At 39.3% G+C, this 12,159-nt stretch overlaps 1 protein-coding gene across 2 annotated transcripts in view; it reads right to left on the reverse strand.

The window, feature by feature from the left end:
* tbc1d1 (TBC1 (tre-2/USP6, BUB2, cdc16) domain family, member 1) overlaps positions 1-12,159 on the reverse strand; it is a 96,028-nt gene that overhangs the window by 73,280 nt on the left and 10,589 nt on the right. The window lies entirely within an intron of this gene.

Consider the following 12,159-nt stretch of genomic DNA (forward strand, 5'->3'; position numbering starts at 1 on the left):
AGGATACAGACTGGATTTGAAATAGTTTATTTTAATGTGCTGAACGTATAATGTGGTCTTTGTAAAGATTGTATAATATCCAGCATCACATACACATGTTCTACTCTTCTACAGTTCAATAAATGCATCATAATAGTTTACATAAATTATAAATACTTATTAATTCATTGTCTGTAACCACTTTTCCTGTTCAGGGATGTGGCCTACCCGGAATTACTGGGTGCCAGTCCTTCTCAGGGCAACACACACTCACAAATTGACACCTATAGACACTGTTGAGTCACCAATCCCCCTACCAACGCGCTTTTTGGACTGTGGGTGGAAACCGGAGCACCTAGAGGAAACCCAAATAAACACAGGGAGAACACACCAAACTTCTCACAGTCAACTGGAGTGGGGCTCGAACCCACAACCCCAGGACCCTGGGTGACACAGACAATACCTGTTGCGCCACCGTGACGCCCCAAATATGAATATCACATGTCCAATTTCAATGCCTACACAGAAACAATCACAATGCCAATATAATTTCCACAAAAAAAATAAAATCTCATCTGTGAAATTAATGCTGTGTTCCATTTAAACACAGATGTCGGATTTTTTGAGCTCCAAGTATTAAATTTCAACTGGAACGGCCACACAAGTCGATGGAGCCTCACCAACCACAAGCTGAGAATCGAAGATGGGCTAATTAATCGCTTCTATCTGTCTGTTTGTCACACTCTGTCCAGCCGCTATATGTGGATGAGTTTCAATGTAGTTTGAATGCGTAAAATATGTTATCTATAACATAAAACTGTTATTGCTAACAGGAAAAAGCAAACAATGAAAACCTAAGGCATAGGGTTTTCTGGAGGTCTAACTGGAATGCTCCCAGCATTGACCTCAGATTTACGATCTTAATAGAACATGAAATACGTGAATTGCTTTTACATGCTTGGAGTTGCCTTAAGGGGGCTTTCAGCAAAATTATACGGTTCCAGAAAACAAAAATATTGACACATTTTCTGTTGGTATTCCGGTTTGATTTCCAGCTACTGAAGCTGGAACCTATGAAATAGACTCCTCCACATTTTAAGTTTGTATAAATTAATCCTCTGTTTTAAACAGGCCAACAACAAAAACAAACTGAGCCAAAATAAAAACCTTGAAATACAGATCCAATTGATATATATGTTTATATTACATTCCGACTCGCAGATTCATCAACCAACAGCTGATCCCAACTCCCGGGTACTTTAGAGACAAAGAATCAGCTCTTTAGGAGTCAGCTGCTCATCAGTATTATTTTTTGCTTTCAGAAGTACAAAACTAAATATAGCCTCACTCGCATTTATATTTTGTGGCTGTAATTACTGACAACAAATAAATAATTAAAAAATCTCACTATTAAATATTTTTATAATTAAATATAATTTTTTCTTTATATTTATATGTGCTAAACAGAACTATTAAAAAGGACACAGGCCAGGTCTCCTGTCTTTGCATATCATTTTTTTTTTGTCTGTATTGCCCAGCTCTAGTAATTGAAGCCCCCCTCTAGAGCTCTTAATTAATTCATGCAGTTGGTCAGTTTTCACTTAAGTGATGATAAGTACAACATACTAAAGTAATCAAACAATCATGAAATAAAGTATTGTGACAAAGCTCACAGTATTGTATCGTTCAGCTATATGCTATGCACTGAGAGATCAAATCACATCAAATCACTCACCTTGTTCAGCCAACTGAAAACGGAAGACATGGCCAAATCCTGATACAGCTTCTCTTATATTCTCCCTCCGTTTCCCTACATGTCTTCTACATGCTTTTCCCTCGTGTACTTCTCAGTTTTTACTCCACAAGCCGACAACTTTTTCCCCCTTCTCTTTTCCTCTCTCCCTCGCCAAGTCTAGTAGCAACTAGTCCTGTCTCTCCCTCCTCCTTCTACTGAGTTGAGTCTCAGCACGTGCTTCCAAAAAAAAAAACTGCTCCACATCATAACAGACTGATGATGTCACCAAGAGTGGAGGACTATATTTTTTTCTTAGGGTTTTGTCTTTCGTTCGGACCATTTCTTTCTAGCCCCTAGTACCCTCACTGTCCACCCTCTGGCAGGGCTAACTTAGCAGGGTAAACTAGTCCATGCCAAAGACATCAAACTGCTCGACTAACAGGACCATTCACATATTCAGCAAGCCAAATAATCCTCAACACATAGCCTTTTCCATCACACTCATTCACCCCTCTCTCTCTCAGGAGTAAAGTGTAAAGAGACCTGAAAGCATTAAAGTCAGACAAACACACAGCTGTTCTCGCAAAGTAATTTACTCACAGACACACACTCACGCTCACACACACACACAGAGGAAGTCAAAAATGCTGGTAGAACGGTGACTAATCCAAAAATAAAGAGCACTGGAGTCTCTCAGTGTCTGGCAGAGGCAGATCTACAGAAATCCATCAACGTGAGCTGAATTTTCCAATACAGAGACTAAGTCTAAAGTATTAAAAACGTACAGTTATGTTACGTTACAAAGGGGACGTTCACAATTTGTGACTTTTTATAAAATTCTGTGAATTTGTTGCTCTTCATTCAGTCTGCGTACTAGAAACCACTCTAATTAGTTTATGAAGACCCAGTGTCTGTAAATGGGTTAAATAATTAATTAAAATGTGACTTTGTCCAGAATTCGGTCTGGTAATTTGGAGGAGCACTAAATGCATTCAAGTAAAAACACAGACCAAAGATGCTAAAAAAAATGTATACAAATTTAAAAAATAAACAACATGATTTTTAAACAGTGAAAAAACTTACAGCCAAGATCCACTTCAGCCATCGAGAGCATACTTACCAACTGCATCTCTGTATGGTACGGCAGTTGCTGTGCTGCAGACCGCAAAGCTCTCCAGCGGGTGGTAAAAACAGCACAGCGCATCATAGGCACCGAATTACCTACCATCGAGGACATCTACCACAAACGCTGCCTGGGCAGGGCAAGAAACATCGTCAAGGACGTCACCCACCCAAATCATGGACTTTTCAGTCTTTTACCATCTGGCAGACGTTACAGGAGCCTCCATTCCCGCACTAACAGACTAAAAGTTTTTTTCCCTGAGGCTGTTATCCGGATGAACACTATTCAGGCACTTTAAATAAACATTGCACAATCATTTCATTGCACCTTCTGTAAAGTTGTATTTCATTCATCCTTCAGTACATAATGCATCACCTACACAATGTTACTTGTTTACATGTTTTATACTTCAATATGTATATATGGTTACATTAACTTCCATAATCACAATGTTATATCACAACTGCACTTTATGTAAATAATGTCATATATTGCACTTCTGGTTAGATGCTAACTACATTTCATTGGCCCTGTACTTGTACTCTGCACAATGACAATAAAGTTGAATCTAATCTAATCTAATCTAAATACACCATTCTAAAATGTGAAGCTTCTGTACATTAAGAAACCAACGAACATCTTTTCCCCACAATCACAGACTTCCCTTTTAAGCCTACAGTAATGAGCCATACCAACTCACAAAACACTGTTCCAGTACCATCTTAATTTCAGTGCTGTTTTTCACTTTTGTATTGTGAGAAACATAGAGAATAGTGTATTGGGAGCTATTTCAGACGCAAGACATGTCTCCAGCTTGCTACACTACTCAGTAGAAGGGATGCACTTATCCAACTTTTTCATTTGCGACACATATACTTTGTGTGTGTATCGGTCGATACCATTGTTGAATTAATAAACCATAAACCTCACTTTGTGGGAGTGACTTAAGGCACAAGCTTTGACTTAAACAACACTAACAAAAATATATAATAAAATACAACAAATTAACACAGATATAAATGTACTGAAATGCTATTTATTTGTCACTAAAATGAACACTTGTGCAGGAGCTTGGAGCAGTGCCAGAAAACCATCCCACAGTCGAGCACCGGCACCTGGACATGCTCCTCGGATGAATCAGCAGCAGCTAGCTCCAGTGTTACCAAACCACTATCCGCAAAGCATGACAAACTCCCTCAATCAACATCAGCCACAGCGAACAACAGTAAGAGCAGATTATGAACTGCAGACAATGACAGCAGGTTTCTCAAATCTACAGTCCCAGCTAAGAGAAACGGCAAAGACGGGCAGGAAGTTACCGAAGAATAGCGATTGACATGGGCTCTTCTAGTCAGCAGGCCAGCCATTAGCATCAGAAGTAGCAAAAAGCTAACCTCCAGCCAGCAATGAAGAAACCAGTTCACTGTCCTCACACAGAGAGCCATAAATTAAACACAACAACTGAACAACAAACAAAACATGAGTGAGAAACAGGCAGAAGCGGAAGTCAGCAGACAGACGCGTGTTCTGATCTGGCACTAACGTCAAACAGAAAGACTTCCAGTGCAATTCAAAATATCAGTCTCATGGATCGGCCTATTTATTCGATACTAGGTCCAGCTCATTCTACTAAAATCGGATCAGTGCATCCCTACTCAGTAGTGCTGGGTGATATGACCACAAATCAATATTACAATTAATTGAACATTTTGCCTCAATTACAATTAATGAATAATTATTTTGTTTTGTAATTTGTAGCGATGGGCGGCACGGTGAGGGGCCTGGAGGTTGTGGGTTCGATCCCAGCTCCGGGTGACTGTCTGTGAGGAGTTGGTGTGTTCTCCCCGTGTCCGCGTGGGTTTCCTCCGGGTGCTCCGGTTTCCTCCCACAGTCCAAAAACACATGTTGCAGGTGGATTGGCGACTCGAAAGTGTACGTAGGTGTGAGTGTGTGAGTGAATGTGTGTGTGTCTGTGTTGCCCTGTGAAGGACTGGCGTCCCCTCCAGGGTGTATTCCCGCCTTGCGCCCAATGATTCCAGGTAGGCTCTGGACCCCCCGCGACCCTAAATTGGATAAGCGGTGACAGATAATGGATGGATGGATTTTGTAGGGATGCACTGTGCACTTTTTCCCTTCCAATACCAATATTTCATGTCCATGTTCATGTTTCATGATATTTCTGCCAATACAGAGTACAGATGCCTATAAATCCAGATATATATATATTGCTATTCTTACAAATTTTGTTCTGTAACGCTTAAGATATAATAAGCTTGAATGAACAACATTTACTTCTTTATTTACTGCATATTTAAAAGTTATATGTTTCATTGCCATGAAAGAAAATCTATATATCCACAATGCAGTAACAAGTAAAAATAGGAAGACATAGTCTAGCCTGACTGAACAGCTTTTTACACTGTTATGAATATATTTGTCACAACTGTGAAAAGCATTTTCTAAGGACTGCTGCTGACCCGTGTTAGCGTGCTTCTTTGTGGTTGCTTGAATGAAGTCAGTGTTCTTTGGCATGCCTTATGATGGGGTTACACTACACAACATTTTTGCCTTGATATCGCGTTTTAGACCAGTCATAGCATGTTGAATGTTTGATTTTTTTCGACCCAAATTTGGACGTAGTTTCATAGTGTAAACTCTCCACCAACTCAACGCTGAATAAGTCCCTTCAACAGCCAGTGAGAACAGAGCACAGAAAGTAAACACAGGCAGGTGCAGTGGAGCTCTACAGTGGAGAATGGTATAAAGGGTACAACTTTGAAAACTGAAATATATTACATAGTGCTGGATGCTATGTGGGTGGCACGGTGTTGCAGCAGGCAGTGTCGCAGTCACACAGCTCCAGGAACCTGGAGGTTTTGGGTTCAAGTCCCGCTCCAGGTGACTGTCTGAGAGGAGTTTGATGTATTCTCCCCGTGCCCAAGTGGGTTTCCTCCAGGTGCTCTGGTTTCCTCCCATAGTCCAAAAACACACATTGGTAGGTGGATTGGCAACTCCAAATTGTCCATAAGTGTGAGTGTGTGAGTGAATGTTTGAGTGCGAGTCACCCTGTGAAGGACCTGAACTAGATAAGAGGTTTCAGACAATGAATGAATGAATGCACATAACGAGTATTAACTGTAGAAGAACATGGTGTGCCACACCACACGCTGTTACAGGCTTTATTCCAACTGAATAAAGGCTGTAACAGCCTAAATGGTAAAAGATATGGGATTGCCACTGGTTGCAGAATTTCATCTCTATAATCTATCTGCATTGGGATTGTCTCCAATGATGACAAGCCTCGTTTTTCTAGTGAGGGAGATGCCGCCCCACACCATCACACAAAATAAGCTGTCCAACGGTATAAGATTTAATGTTACAACAAAGAAATTTACCAAACACACATTTCCTTAGTTTTTGTGCTATGTTTAGATTAGAAATTCTGAATGTCGATTTTGATTAATTTTTGAATAATTACCCAGACATACTACTCAAAAGGAAATACACACAACAGCAATATCAACAAAAATCAACATTGCTATCTGGCAACCTTTCTTCTCGGGCACTGATGGAACTGCAGCACTAGGCTATGACAGTGAGCTTGTAAAGTTATCCCATCTTCACTAATCTGTCCAGAGTTAACAGCTGGCCAGTGAGTTTTTAGAGTGCCTTTGGTGCCTTTAGTGTCCCAGTTGTGCCACTGTTTCTGATTGCATAATTTAAAATTGTGTTTTCTCCACACCTCTTCACTATCTCAGATTTGAGGCCACAATGTCCTAATGAATTATTACACTGTTACAACTGGTGAGTGTAAAACCTGAACTTTGCGCTTTCTACGTTTACAAATGGAGAATATTTTCTGGTATTTTCATTTGGGAATCCAGACAACATGAACATGTGAGAGAGAGAGAGAGAGAGAGAGAGAGAGAGAGAGAGGTTGTATTGCAGTGTGTTTACAGAATGGGTGGGACTCAGTTCAAACATCCAGCTTAGACACAGAAGTGGGAAATCTCAGCTTGACTAAACCATAAAAATATACAACTCCCTTTCAACAGCTCAGACGATGAAGAGTGACAGACACAGAGGATCAAAATACCACAAGGATCAAACACAACAGCAGTATACTCCCCATGTCTAACCAGCCCCTTCTGAACGGCTGGTGTCTGCTCCTGTTCCTTTAAAAGAGAACGACTACAATTGTTGGGAAACATTATTCTCTTTGATTTGTTTATGTCCAGAAGCTCCACATCTTTTAAGGTGGAATGGTATGTCTGAGGGTAAAAAACTACGGCTTAACTTTAACTTGTCTAAGTTTGTATTTACTGTTTGAATTACCACAGAAATGTATTTCTTGTTTTGTTTTGTAGCACTTTCAGTCTGTGTTTCCATTCATGCAGTTAGGCATCTCCTGAATTTGGAGACATTTCCACTTTATTATTGTTGTTTCAGCTTACATAAGTCAATATTACCCAGCTATGGAATAGGGCAATATCCTCAGCTCGGTTCATGATTTTCAATGTTTGGAGATCTCCATGTTGTCTAAAAATCCCCAGATGCCTTTTATCTGCCATGAGCAAAAAGAAAGTAAGCCTAGCCTTCCGAACAGAGACACTGTGGGGACACTGTTTTTTTACCTATTTACAGGCCTGGGGCTTCATGAACATATTACACAGGTTACCGGCACCAACCAACAGGAGAGACACAAATGTCATCTTTAAAAAAGTGCACTGAACGTAAATGTCAGCATAAAATATGAAAAACTCATTTTATCCCATGTTTTCAGGCTTCACAGTATGTGTTTGTAGACTCCGGATCCCCACATTAAATTAATAATGCACCAAAAAATTTGATTTTCATTTTAAACCTTTTCATTTTGTTGTGATTTTCATTTAAACTTATCTGCCTCAAAATTTGACCACCACTGGACCTTCATCACATTTTGATCTTAATATTTCAGAACTTCTTTCTGGACATTAAGTACACTCTTAAAAATAAAGTGTTATAATTGGTTCTTTGAGTGATGCCATAGAAGAACCACTTCCGGTTCCATTAAGAACCATTTTGCTAATAACTTAAATTGGTAAAGGACCATTACATCAAGTAAAGTTGCTTTAAACATTTAAAAAGCTCTTCACACTCACACAACTCTTTAAAAAACATGGTCCTTTATGGAACCAAAAGGGGTTCTTCCAAAGCATCACTCAAAGTAGCAATTTTTGTAGCACTTACACTTTTAAGATTACACATTGGAATGTCTCTGTCACTGCACACAGTTTGGACAGAAACATTATAGTCATCTGTGGGTCTGTTCATCATTCTGGAAACCTCTGTTTTCTGGAACATTTTCCCACAATTTATGTGTAACTAATCAGTTTGCAGAGTTGGATTTCTTCAAAATTTGGTGGTGTGCACATTAACACACAGACACAGCTGCAGACTAAAGGGGTGGATGAATGTGGATTTAAGGAGAGCATAAATGTTTTGAAAATTGTGTCCATCATATAGAACATTGATAAATTGCCACAGAACAGCTGTGTGTGAGAGACAGAGTGTGAGAGAGAGGGAGAAAATTGGGTAAATATCAGGGGGAATTCCACTCCCTGTTTCCCATGCATCATAAGCACAGACCCACAGGAGTGATGTCAAGTCCAGAGGTCAAAGGTCATAGCAGAAGGCATAAAGAGGAAACAACACACCGATTTCATTCAAGTGGGAATTTATACAGATTCCATTCAGTAGTTTTGAGAGACTTAAACATTAAAAATACCACTAAAAAAGGAACCTGCGGCCCCCGCATTCCAACACACACGCACACACACTTGAACTTGTACACATTTAAAATTTGTAACTTTTAAGTAAGGTTTTATAACTCTGTTTCTGCCAGCTCGGAAAAGGAGTACAGCATTAGTCACATGAGGTGGTGCACACACACAGCATGTGATTGCTTCTCTCCCTCTCTCTCACTCAGTCACACACTCAAAAAATATTGTTGTGCTTAATGCTGCACATTAAAATCCTCATTCTTCAACTCCAACTTTTGTTTTCTCAGTTCAGATTTGTTTGTTTTGATGGTGCACATTCATAAATATGGGTGTATGGCTGTATCTGTCTGTAATGTGAACTGATCTGTCTCTCCAACAACAAAAACACCATATTTGTGAGATGAATCCTTGTGTTGAAACTCTAAAAAAGGACATGTTATTAATTCATGTGTGCATCACATTCTGCTCAGGAGGACAGCAAACTGCTTGTTGTACATTACTAAGATGTGAAGAAATCCTGACAGCGTTTACTGCTGCACCTAGTGACCAGCTGATTTCAAAATGTCTCCCCACACCCTTTGTAATACACTAACCTAAGGGCATATTGTATGGTGCATTTAAATAAATAAATAAAAAGTGCACTATTTTTGAGGCCAATATATTATTTGCCGATATGTGTATTTTTTAATCTGTCCAATACTGGAATTTTAGCCGATATTCCAATCAATAACTTGGCACATTTTTTGAATACACAGCTATGTCTGCCATGTGGATGTTTTTCACAGTTTCTGGGATTAAATTTCTCTGAGGTGAAGAATAATTTAAAATATCAGTGACGCATCAGTACATACACACATATATAAAACACATGAAAATAGAGTCATTCAGCGACTGAATTTATTACAGAAACACTATGATAAATGATTACAAACACTCACTCAAACACTCTCTCCCTCACTCGCCCTGAGCCGCTTTATGCCGCTCTCTCTCTCACTCTTAATTAGTGAACCTCTAGAAACCATTCATGCGGAACAAGCAGTAAATCTTTAATAAAAATATAAATGAACTTATGAACTAATATACTTAAAAGGTAATATTAAAAAGAAGAGAAATGTACAAATAGTGAAGAAAAGTTTTCCTTTGACAACCTATGATAAAAAGAATTTGTTTTGCTTTAATCCAATGTGAATTTGCTTTAATTACAAAAAGATAAAAACGGATTTTAATATTGGTATCGCCTACTCCAAGTTGCTAATTATCGTATCGGCCCTAAAAATTCCAAATCGGTGTATCTGTAATATATGTAATTGATTGTCTTAATAAAAATGATGACCAATGAGAAGCGCATTCTCTGTTTAGGAGTCATGAACTATCTGCCCCTCCATCTGACTGAGGGAGAGCAGCGTGTCTCAAATAAATCATGGTCTCGCCTAAAAAATCCAGGATAAAACGTGCCCAGTATGGGTCCAAAATACAACAGGCATAGTGTCCAAATATGGGACAGATGGCAACTCTAATCATGTCCCCTCAAAAAATAGTCAGAAGGAAGCGCTCCCACTATGGTGGCCAGCAGAGAAAGATCACAAAAACATTTACAAAGCATGCTAAAGGAGGAGGAGTGTGTGTGAGCTTGCCGCCTGGAGAAAACGGAGGATCACACTTAAGACTGAGGCCAATAAATCCTCTGAAATGCACTATATAGGGAGTATGGTGCCATTTGGGACACAACTCGAGTCTCACCTCCGTTGTTGTTTTGCCACTCCGCCTGTGTTGGAGGCAACAGCTATAGGCACATGCATACAGGCAGAAAGATTCATGAAATACGACCGTTTTCATTCAGGTTGCATGCCCACAAATCTGATCTAGGGGCACATATGAAAGTGACTCAAATCTGATTTGACTTGTCCACACAGCCCCGAAAAGATCGGATCTGAGTCACATTAAGGCCAAAAATCTGATTTTGTGTGTCTGTGTGTAAAACCCACACGTCCTTCACCTTCAGTCTTTATAGATGAATATGTAGGTATGGTTTGACCTAAATATGTGGAAGCAACTTCAGTTTACTAAACCAATATATTTTCTCTCTCTCTCTCTAAACAACAAATGCAGCAAATCTTTGTCAGCAAGTCATGCGGGCACAGATGATACAGAGTTGTTTAGGATAAGCAAAAGACAACACACACACACACACACACACACACACACACACACACACACACACACACACACCAAAAGAAAGGGAGAAAATGATTTATGTGCTAGGTGCATGTCAAACATTTTTTTGGAAATTAGGTGGTCAACGTTTGTGTAAACCACCACCAATAACAAACCATTTATCTGTCCTCGGTCTGTCTTATTCTTAAAGAGGAACTCCACCCAGAATTTACAACTTCTGCATCAATAAAGCTTCAGCTGTGAACATCAATCAGTGAAGTCATGGAGAGTGGTAATGAAATGCCCCACAAAATCCATAACAAGAAAACATTTCCTCAGATTTATGATGACCTTATCATTATCTCATTTATATGTAAACACCCAGAAGGCGAATGCTGTTTACAGACAGTGAATCAAATGGCTGTGTTTCTGTTGTGGACACTGAAAAACTCCTCAAATTTCTCTGCAACGACCCAGTTCACATCAAGTTGTTTCCATCTCAGGTATTGAATTATACAGAAAACATTGAAAAATAAAATTGGCTTTTTCTTGGAAGCATACACACACACACACACACACACACACACACACACAACATCACTTCTTCACTGCCCTCTCTCCCTTCTCTCTCTCCATTTTCCATACAGCTGTGAGTACAATGAACAGGACTTGTTCTGTGTTTAAAAACAGAAGTGATAAAACAACACACGTCTACCACACAGCAACTTATTAAATGGAGTTAAATACTGTTACAGCCATAAGGCAACAGGTTCACAGCCATTCCATATCAGTAACCTGTCAGAGAGGGGCATTCAGCTATTCAGCGGTCTGGTTCCTATCACCACCAGCACGGACAACACTTACTTGTTACCATTCTCCAGAATGGCCAACAGTGAATAATTTTGTTTTATGTATTATCTATTTTTTAAAAGCATTAACCAAATATTGACACAGACGACATGTCGCTCCCTCAGTCAACCCTGACAATTCCCCATCAATACCCTTAATATTAAGTTCACGGACTGATTTGGGCTAAAACTGTGACACTTCAACAACTTCCCAGAAACAACAGATCTGAAAAAATAAATGAACAGATAGGAGTTGGTTTCCACTAAATTAAACATATACTGTTTCTGTGTCAAAAAATTCGAACATATAGCACCTCCCTATTCATAAACCGCTGCTGAGTCCTGCACACACAGACGTTATAAAGAGTATTTCAGCAGTGGGCAGCCAACCAGAACAGAACTAATTTACATAGTTCAATCTTAAGGGCACAGTAACTGAAACAATCTGCTTTATTTCAAAGAATTAATGGTCGTTTAAAATGAACTGATGTTATTTCTTAGTGCATAAACCCACATGAATCACAAAATACAAGTAATTGTTGAATAATGATAAGACAT

The sequence above is a fragment of the Hoplias malabaricus genome, chromosome 2, assembly GCF_029633855.1.
Source record: "Hoplias malabaricus isolate fHopMal1 chromosome 2, fHopMal1.hap1, whole genome shotgun sequence".
Classification (NCBI taxonomy): Eukaryota; Metazoa; Chordata; class Actinopteri; order Characiformes; family Erythrinidae; genus Hoplias; species Hoplias malabaricus.